Source organism: Bos mutus, chromosome 16 (genome assembly GCF_027580195.1).
Source record: "Bos mutus isolate GX-2022 chromosome 16, NWIPB_WYAK_1.1, whole genome shotgun sequence".
NCBI lineage: Eukaryota > Metazoa > Chordata > Mammalia > Artiodactyla > Bovidae > Bos > Bos mutus.
Window position 1 is genome coordinate 58436899 of NC_091632.1, and position 8004 is coordinate 58444902.

The 8004-nt window shown below is 45.2% G+C and overlaps 1 pseudogene; it reads left to right on the forward strand.

The window, feature by feature from the left end:
• Nucleotides 1-5356: 5356 nt before the first annotated feature.
• LOC102269111 (palmitoyltransferase ZDHHC4 pseudogene) lies at nt 5357-6389 on the forward strand (annotated as a pseudogene).
• Nucleotides 6390-8004: the final 1615 nt, after the last annotated feature.

An 8004-nucleotide genomic window follows, 5' to 3' on the forward strand; every position in this document is an offset into this window, starting at 1 on the left:
GCTAAAATTAAGATTGTGGGAAGAAATATCAACAACCTCGAGATATACAGATGATACCACCCTGATGGCAGAAAGCAAAGAGGAACTAAAGAGTCTCTTAATGATGGTGCAAGAGGAGAGTGAAAAAGTTGGCTTATAACTCAACATTCAGAAAACTAAGATCATGGCATCCAGTCCCATCACTTCACAACAAATAGATTGGGAAACAATGGAAACAGTGACAGATTTTATTTTCTTGGGCTCCAAAATCACTGCAGTCGGTGACTGCAGCCATGAAATTAAAAGATGCTTTCTCCCTGGAAGAAAAGATATGACCAACTTAGATACTATATTAAAAAGCAAAGACATTACTTTGCTGACAAAGGTCCATCTAGTCAAAGCTATAGTTTTTCCAGTAGTCATGTATGGATGTGAGAGTTAGACCACAAAGAAAGCTGAGCCAAAGAATTGATACGTTTGAACTGTGGTGTTGGAGAAGACTGTTGAGAGTCCCTTGGACTTCAAGGAGATCAAACCAGTCAATCCTAAAAGAAATCGATCCTGAATATTCATTGGAAGGACTGATGCTGTAGCTGAAGCTCCAATACTTTGGCCACCTGATGGGAAAAGCTGACTCATTAGAAAAGACCCTAATGCTAGGAAGGATTGAAGGCAGGAGGAGAAGGCGATGACAGAGGATGAGATGGTTGGATGGCATCACCAACTCAATGGACATAAATTTGACCAAGCTCGGGGAGATAGTGAAGGACAGGGAAGCCTGGTATACTGTAGTCTATAGGGTCGCAAAGAGTCAAACACAACTGAGCAACTAAACAGCAACACAGATACAGATATGAGCGTTGGACCATAAAGAAGGCTGAGAGCCAACGATTTGATGCTCTCGAATTGTGGTGCTGGAGAAGACTCTTGAGAATCCCTTGGATTGCAAGGAGATCATACCAGTCAATCCTAAAGAAAATCAACCCAAATATTCATTGGAAGGACTGATGCTGAAACTGAAACTCCAATACTTCAGCCACCTGATGCAAAAAACTAACTATTGGATAAGACCCTGATGCTTGGAAAGACTGAAGGCAGGAGGGGAAGGGGATGACAAAGGATGAGATGGCTGGATGGCATCACTGACTCAATGGACATGAGTTTGAGCAAATTCCGGGAGATGGTAAGGAACATGGAGGCCTCGCGTGCTACAGTCCATGGGGTTACAAAGTGCTGAACATGACTTAGTGGTTGAACAACAACAACAATCAAAAGTTCTTAGAGATTCCTACTTACTGTTATTACGACCACATCAAAAAAACTGAACATCGTCTCCCCTTAGTAATGGAAGTATGGTCCTAGCTTTCCTCCATACACTTGCTCAGAAGAAATTCAGAAACATCTACTGGCCAGTCAGTTAGGTACTGAAACCTACCAAGTCCTTGAGACTTTCATGGGGTGAATTAAGAAGGGAACAAATGCAGGAGTTTGGCAAAGCAGAAGTTTCAGACTTTTCCCTCTCAATTATCTGACTTCTGTTCTTAGATCTACCCTACTTTAGTTGATGAAATGAAGTCCCTATTGCTTATCGTGGGTGAAAATGATGACTAGCCATACACAATCCATCAGGGTAGCTGAAATTGCTCAGGCATCTCCTTGTACCCCCAACTAGATGGCTGTTATATAGTGACTGCTGTTATACACTTTTAATGTATACAGTGCTTCATAGCTAAGGAGCACTCTTCCTTACACTGACTCATCTCCTTCTCACCACATTCTGGTAAGAAAGATACAATTTCATTCTCCCTGATTCTCACAGACAGAAATCTCTTGAAGATTTCTCTCAGGATTGCATTCGGGTCATCTTTTCATGTCCTTCTCTAGCTCATTTTCTCTATTAACTGGAATCTAGCTCACCTTCTTCCCCTTAGCACAGGATTTTTTTTTTTTTTTCCTTTCTAACCTCATCCCTGGTCAGTATTCTCCTTCTGGCAATCCTTTCCTCCGAGCTAACAATCCACCATTATCTGTCCCATTTTTGTTAGGTTTCTCTCCCTCTGCCTCTGCCCCCATCGCCCTTGAGCTTTAAAAGCAACTGCATTAGAACTTAGCATTCAGAGACAGCTATTTCTCACATAAAAATAGGTGCCACCAAAATGCAAATAGGATCAAAATGGGGACTTTTATACCAGGCATATCCTTGGACAAGCAAATCGAAGCTGAGGGAAGGGTAGGCTCCTGAGAACTGACTCCCTGCCCCCATCTGGCATGATCTCTGCACAGTCTCAGCCCCCATCTCTTCTTGAGAACCCACTCTCTAAACTGCTTCATGCTTCTTTGTAGCCCAGGAAAGCTGACCTTTATAGGCTCCATGCCAGCTGCCCTCCAGCTTCTGGTTGGGTGAAGCAAACAGGTATCAGAGGATGGAAGAGGAGAATGAGCAGATGTGTATCCCCTGGTTCCCTCCCTGCGATGCAGATCCTCTTAGACATTCACCTCCTATAGCCACAGCTACTGCCGTCCCTGGCTCCGGGGAGTGTCCCTCCCTGACTCATTTAGGTTAAGGGGTGGTAATGGCACCTTCCATTACGAACTGCAGTTGGTAGGAGTCATCCTTCATCATCCTTGTTAGTTTCCTTGCCCCTGTCCACCTTTGTGTTTCCCTTCATTAAAGTCTCCCTAGTCAGCACATCTGAGGGTGACCTGCCACACAGGGTCCCTTCACAGAGCACATGGTGCTCAGCAACTCCCCACGCACCCCCCACAATGATAGCAACAACTGCAAATACCTTAGCAATAAACAATTAGCTAAGTTAACCCAACAGGGTGCAATGACCTAGAGAAATGTATCTTAAGGCAGATAAACACTGGGGAAAGAAAAAATGTTTTCATTTCCTAGGGCTGCCATGACAAAGGACTACAAACTAGGTAGTTTAAACCAATAGCAATTCATTCTCTCACAGTTCTGGAAGCTAGAAGTCCGAAATCAAGGTGTCAGCAGGGCCATGCTTCCTTAAAAGGAAGGGGAGAACCCTTCCTTGCCTCTTCCAGGTTCAGGAATTGTTGAGGATCCTTGGTTTTCCTTGGCTTGAGCTGGAGCCCTTCAGTTTCTGCATCTGTTATCACATGACCTGCTCCCTGTATGTCTCCACCTTCATGTGGCCTTTTCCTCATTTAGTCCCGGTCCAAATTCCCCTCTTCCATAAGGACATCAGTCAAGTTGAACTATGGCCCACCATAATGGCTTCATTTTAACTTGATTACATCTACAAAGATCTGATATCCAAATAAGGTCCCATTCTGAGGTCCTAGGGGTTAAGATTTCAACATGTCTTTTTAGGGGACACAATTCAACCCATAGAAGATGGGTTCAGAAGTATAGGCTGCTAGATGTCTGTGACTGCTTCACGTTTCTAAAGAGACCAAAGCGGCAAGGCATGCTGTCTACAGCTGATTAGTACCTGCCAACACAGCACCTGTGCCTGCCTACAGGGCTCAGCGTGGGGGATTTAAGAAGACACCAGCCGCCTGGACTTGTTCGCTGCAAATTCAGTACGACTTGTGAGCCAAAATATCAGCTCCTCTAATGAAGCTGTGAAAAGGTGAGAAATGTAATAGGTCGTGTTTGTGAAAGACTTGAGGAAGCTCCGGGGGAATCCGCTGTCTATGGTGATGACCTATAATCATAGGGGCTATATTTAGACTCTTCCGTTACAGAAAATGATACCACGTTTGCACTGGTCTTAACATGTTTATTTTCCTCAACATGTTTTTGAGTCCATTACTGCTTCTTTCAAAGACACGAACTCGAGAAAAAGAATCTCTGTTCTGAGTCCACAGACTTGCTACTTGGGTGTTCCAAGCTGGCAACTGGTATTTTTAACAGGTTTTTTTTTTTTTTTAATAGAATCAAGGGACAAAAGTCTGGTGATATCTTTAGATAGACTGAAAATCTAGAATTCTTAAATCCCAAGCTATAAGCTACAATTCTCCCTTGCTTGACCCTATAAAATCAACTCAGTGTTTCTCAACAAGCTTTACCACCCTAGAGCATTGCCCGAACTCCTCTACCCAGCGTTTCAGATCCACAGTAGTCTCAAAAACCACATGCACATCTTATATCCAATCATGTCATTCCTTTTACTTATTTCGTCAGCAAATACTTTAGTCACCTACTGTTTGCTTAGCAGGCATTGCAAACAGCAGGTTCAACTGTGTCTCCCAAAAAGATACACTGAAGTTCCAACTGAACCAGGACCTGTAAGGGAACCATGCTGTTTAGTCGCTCAGTCGTGTCTGACTCTTTTAGGGACTCCATGGACTGTAGCCCTCCAGGCTCCTTTGTCCATGGGATTTCCCAGGCAAGAATACTAGAGCAGGGGGCCATTTCTTTCTCCTGGGGATCTTTCTGACCCAAGGATAAAACACAGATCTCTTGCATTGGCAGACGGATTCTTTACCACTGAGCCACCTGAGAAGCCCAAAGGGAACTGTACCCAGTACCTGAAAATGTGATCTTATTAGGAAATAGGATCTTTGCAGGTACAATAGAGCTAAGATGACGTCATACTCTCACATACATCAAAAATAAACATATGGTTACCAAAGGGGAAGGTGGGAGGAGGGATAAATTGGAAATTTGGAATTAACAGATACACAGTACTATATATAAAATAAACAACAAGGACCTACTGTACAGCACAGGGAACTATATTCAATATCTTGTAATAACCTATAATGGAAAAAAATCTGAAAAAGAATATGTGATTCACTTTGCTATATACCTCAAACATTGTAAATCAACTTTGTTCAGTCGCTCAGTTGTGTCCGACTCTTTGCGACCCCATGGACTGCAGCCTACCAGGCACCTATGTCCATGGAACTTTCCAGGCAAGAGTACTGGATTGAGTTGCCATTTCCTTCTCCAGGGGATCTTCCCGACCCAGGGGTCAAACTCAGGTCTCCCACATTAGAGGCAGACGCTTTACCATCTGAGCCACCAGGGAAGCCCAGTTATATATGAGGGAGGGAGTAAATGGGTGAAAGTCACTCAGTCGTGTCCGATTCTTTGTGATCCCATGCACTGTAGCCCACCAGTCTCCTCTGTCCATAGAATTCTCCAGGCAAGAATACTGGAGTGGGTCTGGGGACATGCCCTGGAGGTGCCGGCCCGAGGCAGCTGGTTGTTGACAGATCCCGGCGCCAGATCCAGCCCCCTAGGGGAACCATGTCTCCTGTAGCTTTGGGTGCTACCAGTTGTGCCAGGCGCACGGCGCTGTGCAAGAGGAGACGCCGTTTGAGTTCTCTGTGAACGTTTGGAGGAGGAATGCCAGAGCTGCTGGCTGAAAGCTATCCAGACAAAAGAAATATCCCCAGGATGGACTCTCTGGTTCTCTTCTTGCTCTACCTGGCTTTGGTGCTGGTTGGTTTTGTGATGATCTGCATCGGCTCAAAAACCCATTACTTGCAAGGCCTAATCAGCAGAGGAGCACAGATATCTTCATATATAATTCCCAAATGTCTTCAGAGAGCCATGCTAAGAGTGCTTCATCACCTCTTCCATACAAGAAACTACACCTTCGTTATCCTGCATCTCACCTTGCAAGGGATGGTTTATACCAAATATACCTGGGAGATATTCGGCCTCTGTCAAGAGCTGGAGTTTTTGTATTACATTTTTCTGCCTTATCTACTGCTGATTGTAAACCTGTTTTGTTTTTTTTTTTGCCCTTAGTTGTGTAACCAACCCTGGTACCATAACAAAAGCAAACAAATTACTGTTCCTTTAAGTTTATGCATTCGATGAAATGATGTTCCCAAAGAACAGGAGGTGCCCTACTTGTGATTTAAGGAAACCAGCGCAGTCCAAGCACCAAGTGTGTAACTTGTGTGTGTACCAGTTTGACCATCACTGTGTGTGAGTGAAAAACTGCATCGGGGCCTGGAACGCCTGGTATTTCCTCTCCTACCTCTTGATGCTGACAGTCTCAGCCACCACCATGGCCGTGGTGAGCACCATGTTCCTCGTCCAGCCGGTGGTGATGTCAGACTTGTACCTAGAGACTTACACTGATGACCTCGGACACTTGTAGGTTGTTGACCCTGTCTTCCTTATTCAGTACCTGTTCCTGACCTTCCCAAGGATCCTCTTCCTGGTAGGCTTTGTCGTGGTGCTGAGCTTCCTCTTGGGGGGCTACCTATGCTTCTGTCTGTACCTGGCTGCCACCAACCAGACCACTAACAAGCGGTACAAAGACGACCGAGCCTGGTGCCAGCACTGCCGCCATATGGCCAGGCCCCCATCAGCAGAGTCCCAGGCTTACCAGCACATCCACTCCCATGGGCACTGCAGCAACCTGCGAGAGATCTTTCTACCTGCCGCTGCACATTATGAGAGAAAGAAGAAATAGGGATGGGAAGAGTGGTGCTGGCTTTTAAATACAGTATACATTTATTTATACATATGGATACTTTCTAAAAAAAAAGAATACTGGAGTGGGTAGCCATTCCCTTCTCCAGGGGATCTCTTTACTGTCTGAGCCACTATATATATATATATATATATATATATATATGTGTATATATATACACACATTCTTTTTCAGATTCTTTTCCCTTACAAGTTATTACAAAATATTGAGTATAGTTCCTGTGCTAAACACTAGGACCTTGTTGGATCTATGTGTGTGTGTGTGTGTATTTTAATTCATCCTAATTTATTCCTCCCCTGCTTTCCCCTTTGGTAACCATAAGTTTGTTTTCTATGTCTGTGGGTCTATTTCTATTTTGTAAATAAGCTTATTTAAAGATATGAAATTCTTTTTTTTCTTAAGTTTAAACCTTTCAATTTGTATCAGGACAGAGGAGCCTGGTAGGCTGCAGTCCATGGGTTGCTAAGAGTCAGATATGACTGAGCAACTTCACTTTTACTTTTCACTTTCATGCATTGGATAAGGAAATGGCAACCCACTCCAGTGTTCTTGCCTGGAGAATCCCAGGGACGGGGGAGCCTGGTGGGCTGCCCGTCTATGGGGTCACACAGAGTCGGACACGACTGAAGTGACTTAGCATAGCATAGCCTGAAGAAACAAAATTCTTAATAGAAAATGCAGGAGAGGTAACTGTCAAATGAATCTGCTGTGCCTCCCCTCGGACCTCTGACAGTAGCCCTGAGCAACACGAACGCCATCCCCTGGGACATGGCCAGCCTGCCCAGTGTCTCCTCGGAGAAGCCCTCCCTCCTGTCTTTTCAGTCTTGCTGGCTCCTGACTCTTGTTCTCTGCTTCCCGGCTCCTAATTCTGATACCTCTTCTACTTGGCCTTTGGCTCCTTCCACTCACTGCCCTGGGAGCCCTCATTCCTTAGTCTCACTGTTTATCCCTTGTGCATTAGCCCACAGATCCCTAACCTTGAGCGTTAGTCTTGCCATGTCTCATGTCATCCTAGGTTTCATGGTCATGGCTGGCAAACCTACACCCCCAACCCCCCCAACATGTGTGGAACACGCTGCTGTCACACATGCATGTGTGGGGCAGAACATGCCACCATCACTGTGACAAGCATGCCCCGATGGACTGTCTCAGCTGAAGTTCAGGATGGGGACCTGGACTGTGGGGGGCCGGATGTCATTCACCTGGGAGGAGGGGAGAAGGGCGGTTCATAGTACCAAGCAGTATGCCAGTGACACGCTGACATGAAAGTCCTCTCAGGCCTTGGATGCCAAACCAAAGAAACAGAGGAACATATTCAACTAGGTCTTCCCTTTACTGCATTAATTCCTGAAAGATAGTTGTTTCAGTTAAAGTCACTCTCCTCCCTTTCAGTTAACAAAGGGTGCAGAGCACCAAACAAACCCAAAGCACACCCCACTCCAGTACTCTTGCCTGGAAAATCCCATGGACAGAGGAGCCTGGTAGGCTGCAGTCCATGGGGTCGCTAAGAATCAGACACGACTGAGCGACTTCACTTTCTCTTTTCACTTTCATGCATTGGAGAAGGAAATGGCAACCTACTCCAGTGTTCTTG